The 23089-nt window shown below is 46.9% G+C and overlaps 1 protein-coding gene across 1 annotated transcript in view; it reads right to left on the bottom strand.

Annotated features, from left to right (window-relative positions):
* Window positions 1-23089, bottom strand: part of MTA3 (metastasis associated 1 family member 3) — a 267138-nt gene that overhangs the window by 228506 nt on the left and 15543 nt on the right. The gene's annotated exons all lie outside the window — the stretch shown is intronic.

The raw sequence follows: 23089 nt of genomic DNA, 5'->3' as shown, positions 1-23089 counted from the left end.
TAGCTTGTTCCCCAACTTGGACCTGACTGGTTGTTTTTAGTGGCCACATTCAGGCCAATATCTTTGGAAGAAACATGACAGAGGTGTGTCTATGCTGGGATGAGTTTACAGAGTCCTAACAGATGTAGAATGTGGAGGAGATCGGCTGTACAGGGATGGGCATAACCTGGGGCTTGCACTAAGGGTTAGGGCTGTGTCACTGTGACAATGTTCTAGCCACATACTACAATATATTGAAGACCTTGAATGTGCTTTACAGAGAATTTGGGATCCACTGTATTCCCTTTTAGAGAACCTTTTTCCCTTGCACCCAGGTGATCCGGGATACCTGTGTTGGGGTCAAACATGGGACATGAGGGACCACCATATACTCCTTTTTTTTTTTTTTTCTCTGAGATGGAGTCTCGCTCTGTCGCCCAGGCTGGAGTACAGTGACACAATCTTGGCTCACTGCAAGCTCTGCCTCCTGGGTTCACACCATTTTCCTGCCTCAGCCTCCCGAGTAGCTGGGACTGCAGGCGCCCGCCACAACGCCCGGCAAATTTTTTGTATTTTTAGTAGAGACGGGCTTTCACCATGTTAGCCAGGATAGTCTCGATCTCCTGACCTCGTGATCTGCCTGCCTCAGCCTCCCAAAGTACTGGGATTACAGGCATGAGCCACTGTGCCCGGCCTTTTTTTTGTTTTATTTGTTTTTCTTTTGAGATGGAGTTTCGATCTTGTTGCCCAGGCTGGAGTGCAATGGCGAGATCTCGGCTCACTGCAACCTCCGCCTCCCAGGTTCAAGCAATTCTCCTGTCTCAGTCTCCCAAGTAGCTAGAATTACAGGCATGTGCCACCATGCCCAGCTAATTCTTTTATTTTTAGTAGAGATGGGGTTTCTTCATGTTGGCCAGGCTGGTCTGGAACTCCTAACCTCAGGTGATCCACCCGCCTCAGCCTCCCAAAGTGCTGGGATTACAGGTGTGAGCAACTAACTGCCCCTGGCCTAACCCCTTGATTTTCATATGGCCCAGGGGAGACTGTTGCAGGGTAAATGCTCTATGGCTTTTTTTTTTTTTTTTTTTTTTTGAGAGAGAGTCTCACTGTTGCCCAGGCTGGAGGGCACTGGCATGAACATAGCTCACTGCAGCCTCAAACTCCCAGACTCAAGCAATCTTCTTTTTTTTTTTTTTTTTTTTTTGGGACGGAGTCTTGCTCTGGCCGCCCAGGCTGGAGTGCAGTGAAGCAATCTCGACTCACTGCAGCTCTGCCTCCCAGTTCACGCCATTCCTCCTGCCTCAGCCTCCCAAGTAGCTGGGACTACAGGCGCCCGCCACTCGCGCCCGGCTCATTTTTTTCCTTTACCCAGTAGGACGGGGTTTCACCATGGTCTTGATCTCCTGACCTTGTGATCCGCCCACCTCGGCCTCCCAAAGTGCTGGGGTTGCAGGCGTGAGCCGTAAGCCTCAAGCAATCTCTTGCCTCACCTTCCTGAGTAGCTGTGACAACAGATCTGCCTCACCACATCTGGGTAATTTTAAAATTTTTTTTTTTTTTTTTTTTTTTTTGGGGCGGGTCACAAACTCCTGTCGCCCAGGCTGGAGTGCAGTGGCGGATCTCAGCTGCACAAGCTCAGCCTCCCAGGTTCCGCCATTCCTCCTGCCTCAGCCTCACAGTAGCTGGGACTCTGGCGCCCGCCACCTCGCCCGGCTAGTTTTTGTATTTTTTTAGTAGAGAGGCGGGGTTTCACCGTGTTAGCCAGGATAGTCTCGATCTCCTGACCTCGTGATCCGCCCGTCGGCCTTCAAGATCACTGGGATTACAGGCTTGAGCCACGGCGCCCGGCCTTAAAATATTTTGTAGAAACAGGAGTCTCACTATAATGCCCAAGAGGCTGGTCTTAAAGTCCTGGGCTCATAGGACCCTCCTCCTGGCTTGGCCTCCCAAGTGCTAGGATTACAGGCATGAGCCACTGTGCACAGCCAGTGGCTCATTTCCTCCATGCTCATGCTGGAGCTGTGGGATTACCCCAGGATCCTTTCAGAGTGACGGGTCATCAACACTTGCAAGGGTTATGCATGTGTTGCCTCCAACATTCATTCTCTCTTCCTTCTTAGCGACACAGCCTCGTTTTTATTTAAGGCAGCTATTTAGCTAAAAGGCACTTCCCACCCTCTCTAGAGAAGCTAGGTATACCATCTGACCAAGTTCCTGTAATGAAATGCAAGTAGAAGTATCACATGGTACTTCTGGGTGAATCTCCTTAAAAGGAAGGGGGCTGGGTGCAGTGGCTCAGGCCTGTGATTCCAACACTGGGAGGAGGAGAGTTAAATGGAGCCAGCCACCGTACCCAGCGTGGTGAGATCCTATCTCCACACACACACAAAAATTTAATAGAAAAAAAAAAAGAATTTTTTTTTTTTTTTTTTTGACAAAGTATTGCTCTGTTGCCAGGCTGGAGTGCAATGGCACCATCTTGGCTCACTACCTCCGCCTCCGGGTTTAAAATGATCCCTCCTGCCTCAGCCTCCTAGAAGCTGGGATTACAGGCATGCACCACCATGCCTGGCTAATGTTGTATTTTTGGAGAGATGGGGGTTTCACCATGTTGGCCAGGCTGGTCTCAAACTCCTGACCTCAGGTGATTCACTTGCCTCTGCCTCCCAAAGTGCTGGGATTACAGGCGTGAGCCACAGTGCCCAGCCTGTAATGGGTCTTATTCCTTGCCCTTTCTCCTTTCTACTGCTTGAAATATGGGATTCTAATAGATAACAAGCCAATGACAGCTCCATTGTCATCCAGGATCTAGATTCCTTCAATCTTTTTTTTTTTTTTTTTTTTTTTTTTTTTGAGGCGGAGTCTCAAGCTCTGTCGCCGGGCTGGAGTGCAGTGGCGGATCTCAGCTCACTGCAAGCTCCTTCTCCCGGAGTTCCCGCCATTCTCCTGCCTCAGCCTCGAGTAGCTGGGACTACAGGCACCGCCACCTCGCCCGGCTAATTTTTGTATTTTTAGTAGAGACGGGGTTTCACCGTGTTAGCCAGGATGGTCTCGATCTCCTGACCTCGTGATCCGCCCGTCTCGGCCTCCCAAAGTGCTGGGATTACAGGCTTGAGCCACCGCGCCCGGCCATTAGATTCCTTCAATCTTGCTTGTCTGCTTTCATTCACTCATTGTCTCAGGTCCAAGAAGGCTGTTAGAAATCCGTGCAACAGGCCAGGTGCAATGGCTCATGCCGGTAACACTAGCACTTTGGGAGGCCAAGGCTAGCGGATCACTTGAGCTCAGGATTCAAGACCAGCCTAGGCAACATAGTGAGACCCCATTTCTAAAAAATGAAATTCACACAACACTAATAGGTTCAGTGGCATATAATCGATGAAGTCCAAAATAACAGTAGAATAAACAAGACAGAAGTTTATTTCCCTTAAAACTGCTTTTTTCCTTAGGAGAGAAATAAAGTTCTTACTTATTTATGCCAGTGTTATTTTGGGGTTTGTCCATTTTATACAATTTTTTTTTTTTTTTTTGAGACAGAGTTTCACTCTTGTTGCCTAGGCTGGAGTGCAGTGGCGCAATCTCAGCTCACTGTAACCTCTACCTCCTGGGTTGAAGCAATTTTCCTGCCTCAGCTTCCCGATTAGCTGGAACCACAGGTGCCCACCACCACTACTGGCTAAATTTTTGTATTTTTAGTAGAGACGGGGTTTCACCGTGTTGGCCAGGCTGGTCTTGAACTTCTGACCTCAGGTGATCCACCCGCCTCGGCCTCCCAAAGTGCTGGGATTATAGCCTTGAGCCACGGCACCCAGCCTCATTTTATACAATTAAAGCTAATCTTCCATCAAACAACCTAGGGTGGGCACTGAAGTATACTGGAGAAATCAATGATGGGGCCAGTTCCAGGCAGGTTGCTGTTCCATGGAAATCTGCTCCCTACCTTTAGAATCCTACCAAACATGTTAGGATCTTCCACCAAGAAAAGTGGGTAGAGAGACTCCATTTCAGCTGCTTCTGAGAGAAGGAGGGTTGAGTGGGTGTTTTTTTTTTTTTTTTGAGACGGAGTCTCGCTGTGTCTCCCAGGCTGGAGTGCAGTGGCGCGATCTCGGCTCACTGCAAGCTCCGCCCCCTGGGTTCACGCCATTCTCCCGCCTCAGCCTCCCAAGTAGCTCCCAGCTACAGGCGCCCGCTACCACGCCCGGCTAATTTTTTGTATTTTTAGTAGAGACAGGGTTTCACCGTGTTAGCCAGGATAGTCTCGATCTCCTGACCTCGTGATCCACCCGCCTCGGCCTCCCAAAGTGCTGGGATTACAGGCTTGAGCCACCGCGCCCGGCCGAGTGGGTGTTTTTAACCTTTGCCTCATCCAAGGGGAAGGTTTCGGGTTTTCTAGGAAAAAGTCCCTCCTTCTTGATTTTCCAGCCTCAGGAGATTTCTCTAGGGCCCAGAGTCTAAACCACCATGCCCAATAATGTGAACGAGATGCAACTTAAACTTTTCTGGTAGCCACAACAAAAAAAGTAAAAAGAAATAGAGAAAATTGGCTGCTCTGTCTATGGAATAGCCATTCTTTTGTTTCTTTATTTTCCTTTTTTTTTTTTCTTTTTTTTTTTTCCGAGACGGAGTCTCACTCTGTCGCCCAGGCTGGAGTGCAGTGGCGTGATCTCGGCGCACTGCCAGCTCCACCTCCTGGGTTCACGCCATTCTCCTGCCTCAGCCTCCGGAGTAGCTGGGACTACAGGTGCCCGCCATCACGCCTGGCTAATTTGTGTATTTTCAGTAGAGACGTGGTTTCACCGTGTTAGCAAGGATGGTCTCGATCTCCTCACTTCGTGATCCACCCTCCTTGGCCTTCCAAAGTGCTGGGATTACAGGCGTGAGCCACTGCGCCTGGCCTTTTCTTTATTTTCCAAAAAGAAAAGAAACAGAGAGAGAGAGAGAAAGAAAGAAAGAGGAAGGAAGGAAGAGAGAGGAAGGAACGAAGCAAGGAAGGGAGGGAGGGAGGGAAGGGGGGAAGGAAGGAAGACAAAACAAAAAACAGAATCTTCCTTTCAGCCGGAACCGCCATCCTCCAGTAACTCGCCAAAATGACAAGCACCCAAAATGTGTTCTCCAGGCCTTTTAGAAAATGTGGAGTTGGCCAGGTGCTGTTGCTCACACCTGTAACCCCAGCACTTTGGGAGGCCGAGGCAGGCGGATCTCCTGAGGTCAGGAGTTCGAGACTAGCCTGACCAACATGGTAAAACCCCATCTCTACTAAAAATACAAAAATTAGCCAGGCATGATGGCGGGCGCAGTAGCAGGTGCCTGTAATCCCAGCAACTCAGGAGGCTGAGGGAGGAGAATCACTTGAACCCGGGAGGTGGAGGTTGCAGTGAGCTAAGATCGCACCACTGCACTCCAGCCTGGGCAACAAGAGCGAGACTCCATCTCCAAAAAAAAAAAAAAAAGAATGCCCACAAGTGTTACCATGGCAAAACTGGAAGTCTACAATGCCACCCAGCATGCTGTTGGCATTGTTGCAAACAAACAAGGGCAAGATTCTTGCTAAGAGAATGTCCATATTGAGCACAGTAAGCACTCTCTGAGCTGAGACAGCTTCCTGAAGCGCGTGAAGGAAAATGATCAGAAAAAAAGAAGCCAAAGAGAAAGGTGCCTGGGTTCAACTGAAGCTCCACCCAGAGAAGCACACTGTGAGAGAACCAATGGGAAGGAGCCTGGGCTGCTGAAACTCATTCCCTGTGAATTCATGCATAATAGATGTAAAAAAAAGAGAAAAACCTCTGGACTGTAAAAATGTTTCTTGTCATTGAGTAGAAGTGTGGTGTGCCCTCTCCCCCAAAGATATATTTAAAGCAAATTTTAATTGCATCCTAATTTATTGTGTAATGTCTTTACTATTCAAATTTAGTTTATGTCTTGCTGAAAGATGTGAGGTGGCTTATTGTGCAACAAATTACTGAATTGGTTAGAAAACAGCCAGATATACTTTTTTTCTTTTTTTTTTATATTGAGATGGAGTCTTACTGTGTTGCCCAGGCTGGAGTGCAGTGGTATAATCTTGGCTCACTGCAACCTCTGCCTTCCAGGTAGAATGGCTTCTCCTGCCTCAGCCTCCCAGGTAGTTGGGATTACAGGCATCCGCCACCACACCTCGCTAATTTTTGTATTTTTAGTAAAGATGGGGTTCCCCATGTTGATTAGGCTGGTCTTGAACTCCTGACCTCAAGTGATCCACCCATCTCAACCTCTCAAAGTGCTGCAATTATAGGTATGAGCCACTGCACCCAGCCTAGGTCAGATATTATTTATGAAATATTTGTACTTGTTTGAAGATAGTCCTTCTAAATCATCATGGAAGAAATAAAATAATTTACAAAAATAAGTGGAACGTTATCTATTGGATTATGGCTAAGCTCAGGGAAAGTTTAATACTCATAATTGTAGCATTAAAAAGCTGGATTTTGGCCGGGTCCAGTGGCTCGTGCCTGTAATCCTAGCACTTTGGGAGGCTGAGGCGGACAGATAACAAGATCAGGAGTTTAAGACCAGCCTGGCCAATATGGTGAAACTTCGTCTCTGCTAAAAATACAAAAATTAGCCGTGTGTGGTGGCACACTCCTGTAGTCCCAACTACTCGGAAGGCTGAGGCAGGAGAATTGCTTGAACCTGGGAGGTGGAGGTTGTGGTGAGCCAAGATTGGGCCACTGCACTCTAGCCTGGGTGACAGAGAAAGACTCTGTCTCAAAAAAAAAGAGTTTGCTTTTGAATCCTACTAAAAAAATAGATTGTTTAAAGCATCCATTCTTTGTGTGTTACATACTAGTTTGGAATTGCTTTGACCGTGCATGAAAAAGGGCTCAGAAAATAATAGTGGTGATAGCATTTGTCTTAGGCCATTGTCTGGCAATAACAATATACCAAAGACCTGGGTAAACAGTAGAAGCTTATGTGGGATTCTGGAGGCTGTGAGGTCCCAAGGTAAAGGTGCTGGCAGGTTTGGTGTCTTATGAGAGTCTGGTTTACTTACCAACAGGCTCCACCTCTTAATACTGCCACATGGGGCCGGGCATGGTGGCTCACACATGTAATCCCAATGCTTTTGGAGGCCGAGGTGGGCAGATCACCTGAGGTCAGGAGTTCAAGACCAGCCTGGCCAACATGACGAGATGCCGTCTCTACTAAAAATACAAAAATTAGCCAGGTGTGGTGGCACGCACCTGTGGTCCCAGATACTCGGGGGGGCTGAGGCAAGAGAATTGCTTGAACCTGGGAGGTGGAGGTTATAGTGACCTGAGATTGCACCATTGCACTCTAGCCTGGGTGATGAAGTGAGACTCTGTCTCAAACAAACAAACAAACAAACAAAAAATACTGCCACAATGGGGATTAAGTTTCTTTTTTCTTTCTCTTTTTTTCAGAGAGTTTCACTCTTATCGCCCAGGCTGGAGTGCAATGGTGTGATCTTGGCTCATCGCAACCGCCGCCTCCCAGGTTCAAATGATTCTCCTGCCTCAGCCTCCCAAGTAGCTGGGATTACAGGCATGCGCCAACATGCCTGGCTAATGTTTGTATTTTTAGTAGAGACGGGCTCTCACCACGTTGGCCAGACTGGTCTCAATCTCCTGACCTCGTGATCTGCCCTCCTTGGCCTCCTGAAGTGCTGGGATTACAGGCATGAGCTACTGTGCCCAGCCTGGCTCTATTTTAAATTTATGTCATTAGCCCATTGGAATCCATCCTGAAGGATAGGCTCTTTCAGGTTCACTTTTATTCACCCTGGTGTTTCAGATGCTAGAACAGTGCCTAACTACATACCAATTTCTCAGTAAATGTTGTTGAATAGAAGGAAGGACTATTTCCTTTTTAACGTTAATAGTCCTTAAGGGAGATGATAACGTTAAAAAGTAAATACGGAAATAAATCATGGTCCCAAAATAGGGGATCATAGAAGTAAATAATGTCACAAGCCATCTGCCAGGATGCCCAGAGATGATGGTGGATGTTGACATCTGAGTGCCTGTGATGTATCTGGGTTCACACTGAGTGTTGGTAGGGCCCATAGATATTCCAAGGAATGTGTTAATCATCTTGGCAGGACCCCGGGGGCTTCTGGAAAAGTGTGAGACACAGGGAGAGCCAGGAATATTAGCCTCACCCAGAAGGCCAATTGGCCACGGTGGCATGCACCTGTAGTCCCAGTTACCCAGGAGGCTGAGATGGGAGTCTTGCTTGCGTACAGGAGTTTGAGATCAGCTTGGGCAACATAGTGAGACCCTGTCTCAAAAACAAAAGCTAAACAAAACCCAGCAGCCCAAACAACCAGCTATAAGGGAAGGCAGCCACCCCTGCACTGGCCTTTCTCTGGGGTTTTGTCTGGGTGATGGAGCTCTTGGGATTAGAGCGTTGTTACTGTTGGTTCTGGGCAATTATTTCTAGGTCAAGGTGGAGTTGCCTGGCTGTGGGTTTCTTCAGGTGGCATTTGAAGTTCCTGGGTACTCTGGGTTCCAAGTAAGGCATTAACGAGGGGGTTCTTTCTTTCTGGAAAAGGATAGGTTGAAACTGAAGTGCTAGGCTGGGCGTGGTGGCTCACGTCTGTAATCCCAGCACTTGGGGAGGCTGAGGCAGGTGGATCGCCTGAGCTCAGGAGTTTGAGACCAGCCTGGGCAACATAGTGAAACCCTGTCTCTACCAAAAAATACAAAAAATTAGCCAGGCATGGTGGCGTGCACCTGTGGTCCCAACTTCTTGAGAGGCTGAGGTGGGAGGATCATTTGAGCCTGAGAGGCAGAGGTTACAGTGAGCCGAGATTGTGCCACTGTACTCCTAGCTGGGTGACAGAGTGAGACCTCATCTACAAATTAAATAAATAAATAAATAAATTGATCCCAGCACTTTAGGAGGCTGAGACGGGCAGATTGCCTGAGCTCAGGAGTGTGAGGCCAACTCGGGCAACACGGTGAAATCTCATCTCTACTAAAATACAAAAAATCAGCCAGGAATGGTGGTAAGCGCCCGTAATCCCAGCTACTCAGGAGGCTGAGGCATGAGAATTGCTTGAATCTGGGAGGTGGAGGTTGCAGTGAGCTGAGATCGTGCCACTGTGCCCCAGCCTGGGCAACAAAGCAAAACCCAAAACTCAAAATTCAAAAAAAAAAAAAAAAAAGGAAAAATAAATTGAACTGCTGAAGGAACAAAGTTGCTGTACCTACCACGCCTCTCAACTCTCAAGAGACCCACAGGTACTTCACCTTTGGTAATTCAACTGTGTGGTCATGGAGTATTGGGTCCCTGCCAGAATGGCCTTCAGGCCTGGAAGGTGGCCTTACTGCAGGTGCCTCTTTTTTTCTTTTTTTTTTGGGGATGCCAGATAGGTTTCTGTTCTCTTCCACCAGCGTCAAAACACAAAGTTTTAGGGCCCTAGTGTTTTCAGGTTCTGAGACAAAGAAGCATCACCCCAAGATTAAGAGCTCCTGTCTTTGGCATGAATCTTGGGCCAGGGTATGTGAAGAGCAACACAGGGATGAAGATGGTCTTACACTTCCCCCAAATAATGGTTGCAACTGGTGGGGTGTGGTGGCTCAAGCCTGTAATCCCAGCACTTTGAGACTGAGACGGGTGGATCACGAGGTCAGGAGATCAAGACCCTCATGGCTAACACGGTGAAACCCCATCTCTACTAAAAAATACAAAAACAAAAAAACTAACTGGGCGTGGTGGCGGGTGACTGTAGTCCCAGCTACTCAAGAGGCTGAGGCAGGAGAATGGTGTGAACCTGAGAGGCGGAGCTTGCAGCGAGCTCAGATCGCGCCACTGCACTCCAGCCTGGGTCACAGAGTGAGACTCCATCTCAAAAAAAAAAAAAAAAAAAAAAATGGTTGCAACCATTGAAGCTGAACATACGCTCTTTTTCAGGAGGTCAATCAAAGGCAGTGGTGTGGAAAGAGAGGAATTATACCAGGGGAATAGTGTACAAAGCCCAGGAACTACTTTGTGTCTTCAATGGCTTGAGGAGTTTCCAATCTAGAACCATGGTCCCCTTTGTTAGGATCAGCATACCCTGGCTGAAGATGTTTGCTAGGATGGCCCCCCAGGTCATGACAACACATTGTCTCTGTTTCTGGAGAGGCAATTATATTAGTTGTTTGGGAGAGAGGGTTTGTTAAGTTACTGTTTTTTTTTTTTCTTTTTAAAAAATATTCTATTCCAGTCTGTTGCTTGCTTTATTTATTTATTTATTTATTTATTTATTTATTTATTTATTTTAGAAGGAGGGTCTGGCTCTTTCACCTAGGTTGGAGTGCAATGGTGCGATCATGGCTCACTGCAGCCTTGACAACCCAGGCTCAAGTGATCCTCCCACCTCAGCACCCTAAGTAGCTGGGGCTATAGGCATGCACCACCACACCCAGCTCTTTGTTCTGTTTTTGATTTGTTAGAGACGAGGTTTCGCCACGTTGCCCAAACTGGTCTCAAACTCCTGGGCTGACGTGATCCTACCTCCTCGGCCTCTCAAAGTGCTGGGGTTACAAGCATGCGCCACTGCACCCAGCCATGTTACTGTTTCAAAGAGAATTTCAGAATGTGGTGGCTTAAAGAACAAAAGCTGATTTCTCTCTCACACAGCAACTGAGATGAGCGTCTAGGTCGGCAGGTAGCTCTGCTCTTGAAGTCACTGAGGGGTCAGGTTTCTTCTTCTTGTAGCTCTTTCTTCTTCATCTTCCTGGTTGAGCCTGGATCGTTGCCTTATTCAGGTTCCCACAGCAGGGAAGAGACCCTGATGAGAACATGCAGTTCAGTTAAGGGCCTCGTCTCACTGCCACTCTCTTGCCAATCCTGAGGACTTAGTACTTGGCCATACCTTACCCAAAGATTGCCCAGGACATGCAGCCTTGCTATCACTGCTTCCTTACTCAGGAAGAAAGGGAGAGTGGATTTGGGAGGCATCTAGATATCCAACCTCACGGTGGCAATGAAGTCAACTGACATTCAGAACTGTGAGGCTAAGTTCAAGGAATATACATTAAACTAAAAGCCCCTTTAGGATAAACACTGATGAAAAGTTCATCTTTAGGCTGGGTGTGATGGCCCATTCCTGTATTCCAGCACTCTGGGAGGCCTGAGATGGGAGGATCTCTTGAGCCCAGGAGTTCGAGACCAACCTGGGCAATACAGTGAGACCCTGTTTCCAAAAAGAAAAAAAAAAAATTAGCTGAGCGTGGTGACGAGTGTCTGTAGTCCCAGCTACTTGGGAGGCTGAGGCAGGAGAATGGCATGAACCCGGGAGGCGGAGCTTGCAGTAAGCTGAGATTGCGACATTGCACTCCAGCTTTCTGTGACAGAGCAAGACTCCCTCTCAAAAAAAAAAAAAAAAAAAAAAAAAAAAAAGAGAAAGATTCAGGGGCAATTATCTGGACACTATCCAGCCTAGATTAGCCAGTCTGACAAAGGGCTTCTCAAACTGGCTTGAATTAACGAGAGAAAAGGTCTCTGCCTATCTTGAGAGCCACCCATTCCTTTCTGTTTGCCCCTGGGCCCGTGGCTCTGTGTAATAATATGGAAATCCATGTGTAACATTGTGCTACACCCAGTTTGAGTTGCCCATGAAGGTTGTACAAGGGTTTTGGAGGTATTAGTTATCTAATGTGATAAATTACCCCAAAACTTAATGACTTAAGACAACAGTTACTGTCTTAGTTTCTGTGGTCAGGAATCTGGGTGCAGCTTAGCTGGTTGCCCCTGGCTCAGGGTCTCTCACAAGGCTGCAATCATCACTAGGCTGATGGGGCGGGGTCTGCCTCCAAGCTCACTCACGTGGCTGTTGGCAGGCCTCAGGTCCACCCTGATTGCTGGCCAGAGATGTCAGTTCCTTTCTGCATAGGCCTCTCTAAAAAGCAGCTCAGGACATGGCAGTTGGCTCCCCTCAGAGTAAGCCAAGAAGAGAGCAACAGATATGCCCAAAATGGAAGCCACAGGCTTTTGTAACCAAATCCTAGAAGTGATATCCCATCCCTTTTGCTGTATTTTATTCGTTGGAAGTGAGCCACAAGGTCCAGTCCCCACTCAAGGGGAGGTGATTACACAAGAAGTCACTGGGGTCACCTTACAGGCTGCCTACCACAGGAAGCCCCAGAGATGTGATGCCAACAAGGGGTTTGCCATTTGTTAGTTCTAAGAGATGCCAGGAGAGAGGAAAGAGATATTTATCAAAGTCAAGAACTTGAGGCCAGCGGTAAGGAGCTCCACTGGGGTGGAGAGGCTAGATGGAAAAGGAACCAGGCTGGGTGTGGTGGCTCACACCTGTAATCCCAGCACTTTGGGAGGACAAGGCAGGAGAATCACTTGAGGCTAGGAGTTTGAGACCAGCCCGGGCAACATAGGGAGACCCTGTCTCTACAAAAAATACAAAAATTAGCTGGGTGTGGTAGTGCGCAACTATAGTCCCAGCTACTCGGGAGGTTGAGGTGGGAGGATCACCTGAACCTAGCAGGTTCATGATCAGGCCACTGGACTCCAGCCTGGACAACAGAGTGAGACCCTGTCTCAAAAAGAAAAAAAAAAAAAAGAAAAAGAGGAGGAACAAAAGAATGAGTGAGAGCCAGTAATGGATGACCTGAGATGGGAAAAGGTATAAATGATTCATAAGGGGCACCACGGAAGCAATCCTGGGAAGCCTGCTCATTACACCCCACTGCTCTCTTATGCTTATGGGGGCAGCATCTTGAAGCATGAAGCTGGGCACAACCGAAGCAGGTGGATGGTGGTATAGTTCAACAAGACAGGAAATAAAGAGGGTCATTGGTTTGCTCTGGGAGAAATTGATTTTGTGGTGCCTGTGGAATGTTCAGGTGGAGAGGTCCTCTGGGCAATTGGAAAAGGATGGGAGATCTAGAGAGGACCTACAGGTGCAGGGTTTGGAACACAAACACTTAGACTGCAGCACAGAGGCAGGAGCAGAGCATTAAGGGAGACTGAGGCACACTCAGTTCCATAGGGCAACTACAGCTGAAAATGGCTCTAGGACATTTACCGTTCTTCTTTAAGACCTGTCATGAGCCTGCTACCCTAAATTGTGATTGTGTTTAAGTTTTCCTTGAACTCAATCGCTTTATTTATTTACTTTTTTTGAGACAAAGTCTGGCTCTTATCACCCAGGCTGGAGTATAGTAGCGTGATCTCAGCTCACTGCGACCTCCACCTCCTCGGCGCAAGCCATCCTCCCACCTCAGTCTCCTGAGTAGCTGGGATTACAGGCATTCACCACCACGCCTGGCTAATTGTTTAGTTGAGACAGGGTTTCACCACGTTGCACAGGATGGTCTTGAACTCCTGAGCTCAGGAGTTCACCTGCCTCGGCCTCCCAAAGTGCTGAGATTACAGGTGTGAGCCACCATACCCGGCCCTGGTTAATTTTTAAAAGAATTTTTATTTGTACAGATGAAGGTATCATTATGTTGCCCAGGCTGGTCTCAAATTCCTGGGCTCAAGCGATCCTCAGCCTCTGAGTAGCTGGGACTAAGATGCATTCCACCATGTCTGCCTCTTTCCTTGTTTTTTTTTTTTTTTAAAGACAGAGTCTCACTCGTCACCCAGGCTGGAGTGGTGCCATCTGGGCTCACTACAACCTCTGTCTCCCAGGTTCAAGCGATTCTCCTGCTTCGGTCTCCCAAGTAGCTGGGACTACAGGCATGTGCCATCACGCCCAGCTACTTTTTGTATTTTTGGTAGAGAGGGGGTTTCACCATGTTGGCCAGGCTGGTCTTGAACTCCTGACCTCAGGTGATCTGCCCACCTAAGCCTCCCAAAGTGCTGGCATCACAGTTGTGAGCCACTGCGCCTGGCTCTTTCCTTGTTTTTTTTTTTTTTTTTTTTTTTTTTTTTTAATAACCTTGACAGTTTTGAGGAGTACTGATCAAGTATTTTGTAGAATGTCCCTCTATTGGGATTTGTCTGATGTTTTTCTCATAACCAGACTGGGGTTGTGAGATTTTAGGGGGAAGATCACAGAGGTAAAGTGCCATTCTTATCACATCATATCAAGGGGTACATGTGATCAACATGACTGATTATTGGTGATGATGACCTTGATCAACTGATTGGGGTAGTTGCCCAGGTTTCTCCACTGTAAAGTTACTCCTCCTACCTTTCCATACTATATTCGTGTGTGTGTGTGTGTGTGTGTGTGTGTGTGTGTGTGTGTTTTGAGAGAGGGTCTCACTCTGTCACTCAGGCTAGAGTGCAGTGACACAGTCATGGCTCACTGCAGCTTCAACCTCAAAGGCTGAGGTGATCCTCCCGCCTCAGCCTCCCAAGTAGCTTGGGCTACAGGCTCGTCCCACCATGCCTGGCTAATTTTTAAATTATTTGTAAGGATGAGGTCTCCCTATGTTGCCCATGTTGGTCTTGAACTCCTGGGCTCCTGTCTCGGCCTCCCAAAGTGTCGGGATTTCAGGAGTAAGCCATAAGGAATCCTCCCGCTTCAGCCTCCCCAAGTGTTGGGATTACAGGAGTAAGCCACTACACCTGGCCTATACTGTATTCTTCAGAAGGAAGTCATTAGAAGCAATCTACACTTCAGGAGTATGGAGTTATGATCCTTCATAACCTCCTTCAGGGTGGAATATCTACATCAATGATTTGGAATTATTCTGCATGGAGATTTGTCTTCTCTTCCCATTTATTTATTTAGTCTTTCTTTTTTCTGTAAGTATAGACTTCTGGATATTTACTGTCTACTTTGGCTTACAACGCAAGACTACTTTGTTATTCAGATTGCTCTAGCTTTGGCCATGGGAAGCTTTTTTGGTTGGTTCCTCTGTGGCTTTGACATTTCCCAATCATTGTTTTATTTGTCTGTCTGTTTGAGCATTTCCTTACTTTTGGGCACTATAAGACACTCTAAGTTCATCTTGTATATTTCCTACTCTAGTCCTAGATTTAGTTTATTTCTCCAAGGAGCCCTGGTTCCTTTTATTGGAGGATTGTATTAAAGCCAAGATCCAGGTGCTCAGTGCATGCAACTCAACTGTATTTTCTTTTCTTTTTTTTTTTTTGAGATGGAGTTTCACTTTGTCTCCCAGGCTGGAGTGCAGTGGTGTGATCTCAGCTCACTGCAACCTCTGCTTCCCGGGTTCAAGCGATACTCCTCCCTTAGCCTCCCAAGTATCTGGGAGGCACCCGCCACCAAGTCTGGCTAAGTTTTTGTATTTCGGTAGAGGAGGAGTTTCACCATGTTGGTCAAGCTGGTCTGAATTCCTGACCTCAGGTGATCCGCCCACCTAAGCCTCCCAAAGTGCTGGGATTACAGGCATGAGCCACCGTTTCCAGCCTCAACTGTATTTTCTTTTATTTTTTTCTTTTTTTGTTTTTGAGACAGAGTCTCACTCTGTTGCCCAGGCTGGAGTGCAGTGGCATGATCTCAGTTCACTGCAACCTCTGACTCCTGGGTTCAAGCAATTCTTCTGCCTCAGTCTCCTAGAGTAGCTGGAATTACAGGTGCCCGCCACTACGCATGGCTAATTTTTTGTATTTTTAGTAGAGACAGGATTTCACCATGTTGGCCAAGCTGGTCTCAAACTCTTGACCTCAGGTGATCCACCTGCCTTGGCCTCCCAAAGTGCCAGGATATTACAGGCATGAGCCACCATGCCTGGCCTAATTTTTTTTTTTTTTTTTTTTTTTTTTTTTTTCCTGAGGCGGAATTTTGCTCTTGTTCCCAAGGCTGGAGTGCAATGGCGCGATCTCAGCTCACTGCAACCTCCACCTTCCGGATTGAAGTGATTCTCCTGCCTCAGCCTCCTGAGTAGCTGGGATTACAGGCATGTGCCACCACACTCAGCTAATTTTTTGTATTTTTAGTAGAGATGGAGTTTCACCATGTTGGCCTGGCCAATCTTGACTTCCTGACCTTAGGTGATCCACCTACCATGGCCTTCCAAAGTGCTGGGATTACAGGCGTGAGCACTGCACCCAGCCTAATTATTTATTTATTTATTTAATTTTTTGAGATGGAAGTTCACTCGTCCCCAAGGCTGGAGTACAATGGTGTGATCTTGGCTCACTGCAACCTCCACCTCCCGGGTTCAAGCGACTCTCCTGCCTCAGCCTCCTGAGTACCTGGAATTACAGGCATGCACCACCATGCCTGGCTTATTTTTGTATTTTTAGTAGAGACAGGGTTTCTCCACGTTGGTCAGGCTGGTCTCAAACTCCTGACCTCAGGTGATCTGCCTCCCTCGGCCTCCCAAAGTGCTGGGTTTACAGGCGTAAGCCACCACACCTGGCCAAATTTTTTATTTTTTATAGAGATAGGGTCTCGCTATGTTGCCCAGGCTGGTCTTGAACTCCTGGGCTTAAGTATTCCTCCCTTCATGGCCTTTCGAAGTGCTGTGATGATAGGCGTGAGCCACCACAGCTGGCAGACACTGCATTTTCATGCTTATTTCCTGACCTAAGGTAAAGTATACTATACTTTTGCACATGCCTACTTTTGTTTCTATTTTGGTTTCCTAACTTCTTTGCATACTTTAATAGTCATTCATCTGTAGGGATGAGGTCTCCCTATGTTGCCCAGGTCTTTGCTTTCTCTATATATTCAAAGCTGCTTAAACAGGCTTTGGCTGAACCGTGTGCAGGGCTTGTCACCACTAGATTCCTCAATAGTTCCAAGTCTAGACCTAAGTTCCTGTCGGTGAGCCATTTCCTTCTTTCCTAATGCAGGGTATTGCCATTTTGTACAATAAAACTATATAACAGTTGCCTTGGGTTTATAAGCCTGTGAACATTAGAATTCTGTAAAACCATTGCTGGGGAAGGAGAAAAGGAGTAACCTGGACACCTGTGGGACTGAGATGGGTTGGGACCTTTAGCAGAAGAGCTTGAGTTTCGTGAAGATGTATCCATTTTCTGCGCTTAATAAAAAGCCTAGATCCAAGGAAAACGGAGCAGTATTTCTGGTATTTTTAAATAATTTATCTCTACTCTTGCCAACCTAAAATCCAAGTGTGGTCAAAAATCCCTTTCCCTTTACTTTAACAAATATAGACTGAGCTTTTACAGAAACAGCTTTTAAAATAAACACTGGGCTGGGAGTGGCGGCTCATGCCGGTAATCCCAGCACTTTGGGAGGCCGAGGTGGGCGGATCACGAGGTCAGGAGACTGAAACCATCCTGGCTAACACGGTGAAATCCCATCTCTACTAAAAATACAAAAAATTAGCTGGGCGTGGTGGAGGGCGCCTGTAGTCCCAGCTACTCGGGAGGCTGAGGCAGGAGAATGGCGTGGACCCGGGAGGCAGAGTTTGCAGTGAGCCGAGATCACGCCACTGCACTCTCCAGCCTGGGCGACATGACAAGACTTTGTCTCAAATAACATAACATAACATAACATAACATAACATAACATAACATAACATAAACACTGAAGTGGCTGGGCACGGTGGTTCACACCTGTAATCCAGCACTTTGGGAGGCCGAGGTGGGTAAATCACGAGGTCAGGACCAGTTGAGACCAGTCTGACCAACATGGTGAAACCCCAGCTCAACTAAAATTACAAAAATTAGCCAAGCGTGGTGGTGCACACCTGTAATCCCAGCTACTCAGAAGGCTGAGGCAGGAGAATCGCTTGAACCCAGGAGGTAGAGGTTGCAGTGAGCCAAGATCATACCACTGCACTCCAGCCTGGGAGACAGAGCGAGACTCCATCTCAAAAAAATAAAAAATAAAATACAAAAATAAACTCAGAAGTTGCATGCAGTGGCACATGCCTACAATCCCACCTACTCGGGAAGCTGAGGTGGGAGGATTGTTTGAGCCCAGGAGTTCAAGACCAGCTTGGACAACATAGACACCATCTCAAAAAATAAAAAAGGCCGGGCACACTGGCTCATGCCTGTATTCCCAGCACTTTGGGAGGCTGAGGTGGGTAGATCACCTGAGGTCAGGAGTTTGAGACCAGCCTGGCTAACATGGGGAAATCCCGTCTCTACTGAAAATACAAAAATTAGCCAGGTGTGGTGGCAGGCACCTGTAATCCCAGTTACTCAGGAGGCTGAGGCAGGAGAATTGCTTGAACCCAGGATGCAGAGGTTGCAGTGAGCGGAGATCGCACCATTGCACTCCACCCTGGGCACGACAGAGTGAGACTCTGTCTCAAAAAATAAAATAAAATAAAATAAACACAGGCATACATATCCAAAGAAAAATATAAAAGTTTAGGCCAGGCATAGTGGGTCATGCCTGTAATCCCAGCACTTTGGGAGGTCAAGGCAGGATGATCGCTTGAGACTAGGAGCTTGATACAAGCCTGGGCAACATAGTGGGAACCTCATCTCTATAAAAAATAAAAATAAATTAACCAGGCATGGTGGTGCATGCCTGTAGTCCCAGCTACTCAGGAGGCTGAGGTGCGAGGATCACTTGATCCCAGAAGTCTGAGGATGCAGTGATTTAAGATTGCACTGCTGTACTCCAGTCTGGGCAACAGTGAGACCCTGTTTCAAAAAAAAAAAAAAGAGGCTGGGCTTATGCCTGTAATCCCAGCACTTTCAGAGGAGGCTGAGGCAGGCAGATCACTTAAGGTCAAGAGTTTGAGACCAGCTTGGGCAACATGGCGAAACTCCATCTCTATTAAAAATACAAAAATTAGCTGGACATGGTGGTGGGTGCCTATAATCCCAGCTACTCAGGAGGCTAAGGCAGAATAATTGCTTGAATCCTGGAGGTGTAGGTTGCAGTGAGTCTCCAGCTCGTGCCCCTGCACTCTAGCCTGGGTGATGAAGTGAGACTCTATCTCAAAATAAACAAACAAAAAACCGCACACACATAAAAAGAAAGAAAAATATTTTAAAAGTATATATATTTTTTATAAGCGTCATATAAATAGTGAGCTAACAAAGCACAATTTTCTTGTCCTTAGATTACTCTGATTTGCCCAGTTTTCATATTGCAGACTTGGGATTCTTCTTTTTTTTTTTTTTTTTTTTTGAGACAGAGTCTCACTCTATCGCCCAGGTTGGAGTGCAGTGGTGCGATCTCGGCTCACTGCAACTTCTGCCTCCCAAGTTCAAGGGATTCTCCTGCCTCAGCCTCCCAAGTAGGTGGGACCACAGGTGCACACCAGCATGCCTAATTTTTATATTTTTAGTAAAGATGGGGTTTCACTATGTTGACCAGGCTGGTCTTGAACTCCTGACCTCAGGTGATCCACCCACCTTGGCCTCCCAGAGTGCTAGGATTACAGGCATAAGCCACCGCGCCCAGCCTAGACTTGGGATTCTTTAAGCTCTCATGTCTGTCTCAATTTGAGGTGGCACAGGGGGCCAGCATTGCTGGGTTTCATGGGAGTCTGAAATCCTTCCAGGGCTTTCCTAGGTGTGAGCCCGCTTGCCCCTCAGGCCAGCCTGGGAGGCGTGGCAGTCCTGCACTTCCCTGGCCCTTTCGGTTCTCCCTCATTCCTGGCTCACTGACTCCAGCACTCTGGGCTTCAGGACAAGTGGGTCTAGTTTTCCAAATGTCCTTCCTGGTGTTTGTCTCTCTCTGTCCTGGAGGTTCTATCCTTTTCTCTGTTCTATGTGGCTGGCCAAAGCCTACTTCTGAGGGTCTTGATAAGCCTGGTTATACTATTCCATGGAGCTGGGTCTCTTGCTAGGTTTAGATGTAGCCTCACTATTGGCCAGGAGGTTTTAACAGGGAGTCTGTCCCTTCTTCACTTGGAGTCTATCCCTTTTCCTGGGTGAAGTCGTTGCCCTTTCTTCCCAGCACCTCCTAGTGGTCCTCTCTGGAAGTTTTTTGTTTTGTTTAAGTTCCAAGGATATTTGCCAAACTGAAAAGGCTGACCTACCCACCCCAATGATTGTTGAATCCTTTCTCAGTCCCAACCTGAACAGGGACCAGGTATCCCAAGTAATGCTCATTTCATTCCCCTCACACTCCCTCCAACCACAACAGGTTTTGCAGAATAAATTACTACAGTTTAATATCCAAAAAGTACCTTACATGTAACAAGGGGCTTGCCAACACAAAGATGAAATGAGGTTTCCCCTGCATGGGTAACCAGAAACACTAGCCTCTCCTATGCCCAGCTGGTTATTTAGCAAGTTAGCAAGTTAAGGCAGAGTGAACATTTTTATAGGGGATGCCATGGGGACTGATTTAAATTAAGTGGCGATATTACTTGTAGACCTTGCATTTTCACAGTCTGGGAGAATTGATGGATGGTTTGATTGGTGCCATTAAAACTGGAGTTTTCTCAAGGGTCCTATAAGTAGAGGATGTCTCATAATGTTTATATAGAACATAAATGTCATTCTTGAGTTGGTGACTAGGTGAAAGCACAAAAAGCACTATAAATTGAAAGTCTTAATCCAATGCCGAAGTCAGAAGTTATATACACCTCTCCCTTTCCATGGGCATCTGTTGCTATTGAGGCAGACCACTGCGCGGTTGAGTGCTTTTTTTTTTTTTTTTTTTTTTTTTTTGAGACGGAGTTCACCTCTGTTGCCCAGGTTGAGTGCAGTCGATCTCAGCTCACTGCAGCTCCGGGCCTGGCTCACGCCATTCTCCTGCCCTCAGCCTCTCTCCCGAGTAGCTGGGACTGTGGTGCCCGCCACCTCACCGGCTAGTTTTTTGTATTTTTTAGTAGAGACGGGGTTTCACAGGATTAGCCAGGATGGTCTCGATCTCCTGACCTTGTGATCCGCCCGTCTCGGCCTCCCAAAGTGCTGGGATTACAGGCTCGAGCCACCGCGCCCGGCCTAGGTTGAGTGTTTTCTAATCCCTTGACATGGTCTAAATTAAATACACACTGTTATCTAGAGGAGAAAATGTCTTCTTGGCATCATCAAAGGAAACTTGGTAAGCTTATTTTCTTCTTTCTTTGGAGATTTACACTGACATTTGCTCTAATTGTCCTTGCAGTTTCATCCATCACAACAGAAGCTAGTGAAAGGGGATAAAAAGCTTCTCAGTATCCTTTGCTATAAAGATTTTTGTTTGTGATTACTTTCCTCTGGAAAGGAAAAATCCTACTTGGAAGACAGAGTACTAGCAAATGTTAAGCAGAGGGTAACATTCCTGCAGTCAGAGGAAGGTTCTCTTCTGGGGAGAGGACCTGCTGTTGCTTGGCCACACGGCAGCATGGAGTTACAGCACTGGAAGTGGAATCTCGAAAAACTGGGAAAGCTCCAGTGGGCACTCATCTCATCATTTTTGGCTGAGCCATAGGTTCTTTTTTCAAACTCAGGCCTGAGACAGGCTTACACCAACCTAATTGCATCTTCTCCAAACCACTTTCAAAAACTGCCAATCATCAAGTTGAGGTTGATCTCTAGTACAAAAACAAAAACAAAAACAAAGAAAAAAGGAAAAAAAAAAAAACCCCTCCCAATCTTCCAGATTGCTATACTTCTTAAGTTTCCACAGAAAATATTATTATAATTATTATTTATTTGATTTATTTATTTTTGAGACGGAGTTTCACTCTTGTTGCCCAGGCTGGAGTGCAGTGGTGTGATCTCAGCTCACTGTAACCTCTGCCTCCCGGGTTCAAGCGATTCTCCTGCCTCAGCCTCCCAAGTAGCTGGGATTACAGGCACGCATCACCATGCCCAGCTAATTTTGTATTTTTAGTAGAGACGGGGTTTCACCATGTTGCTGCAGCTGGTCTCAAACTCCTGACCTCAAGTGATCCACCCACCTTGGCCTCCCAAAATGCTGGGGTTACAAGGCGTGAACCACCGTGCCCGGCATAAATACTATTTTTTGCAACCTGTGAGAACATGTATCTCAGAGTAAACTGAGGCAAATGCCTCAGTGGTTTTTTTTTTTTTTTAACATAGGTAATGAGATCACACACACCAGAATTGGATCATTTTATCTCCAGTTAAGAACTGGAGAAAAAAGGTATTTTAAATCCTGCACTTTGGAGAAAAATGCAATTACTGTTGAAGAGTATATCAATTATTAAGTGTGGAGTCAATGCTATTTTGGTTGCATCTACAATGAGAAGATCATTTCCAGGAATGCCATATACTTCACTTCAGTCAAACCCAGTCCCAGTCTTTCCTCTAAGGCATAAATAGCAGCACTGAACATAGTGGGAGGAGGGCTAGCATTGCGGGGTTGGGAAATAGATTGTTAGAGGGACAGAAGGGTAGGAACAGCAGGTGTTTTTGAAAGCTAGCTCCTAAACTAGTTAATTTTGGTTCATTAATGTTGGTAAAGGGAGCTCTCCTCCTTGTAGAATGGATAGAACACAGTGGGGAACGTTCATTCAGTTTCAAAGTGTCTTTGATTTTTCTTCCCAGCAGAATCCTTGCCCAGCTGTTTGAATTTGTCCTGTGATGTGATAAGGGTCAGAGTGGGGGCATCCCCCTCTCTCTGCCTGGCTCTCCCACTTCCTTCCTGTCTGGGCTCAAGGCTTGCTTTGCTGGAAAGCTTCTTCCCCTGATCTCCAGCACCCAATCAAACAGTTGGGTAAGAGAGATGTCAATCTACCCTCAGGGCAACAGCCTTCTGCATTTTTTTTCCCCCATATTTTCTATAGTTCCTAAGCCAAGACACTACAGGAAAGCAGCAGTTATTTTGTTCCGTGACAGCGTCATTGAGATAAAATTCACAATCTGCCCATTTGAAGTGTTCAATTCAATAGTGGACAGTTCTCTCCTTGTAGGTCCTGGTCTGCTTTCACATTTTCTCCTTCCTCCAGGGACAGAATGGGTGAAGGCGGGGACCCAGACATGATGGGAGCTGATCTCAAGAACTTTTCTGACTAAAGCATCTGCTAGGTAAGGAATAATAGGGGTACTCACTGACCCAGGATTGGGGCCTGCTAAATGAGGATTTCTGCTGTGCTTTCTTTTTTTTTTTTTTCTGAGACAGAGTCTCGCTCTGTTGCCCAGGCTGGAGAGCAGTGGTACAATTTCAGCTTACTGCAACCTCTGCCTTCTGGGTTCAAGCAATTCTCCTGCCTCACCCTCCCGAGTAGCTGGGATTATAGGCCTGTGCCACCATGCTCAGCTAATTTTTGTATTTTTAGTAGAGATGGGGTTTCACCATGTTGGCCAGGCTGGTCTCGAACTCCTGGCCTCAAGTGATCCAACCCTCTTGGCC

Source organism: Papio anubis, chromosome 14, assembly GCF_008728515.1.
Source record: "Papio anubis isolate 15944 chromosome 14, Panubis1.0, whole genome shotgun sequence".
NCBI lineage: Eukaryota > Metazoa > Chordata > Mammalia > Primates > Cercopithecidae > Papio > Papio anubis.
Note: the sequence above shows the minus strand (reverse complement) of the source record. Positions and strands in the feature narration are given on the sequence as shown.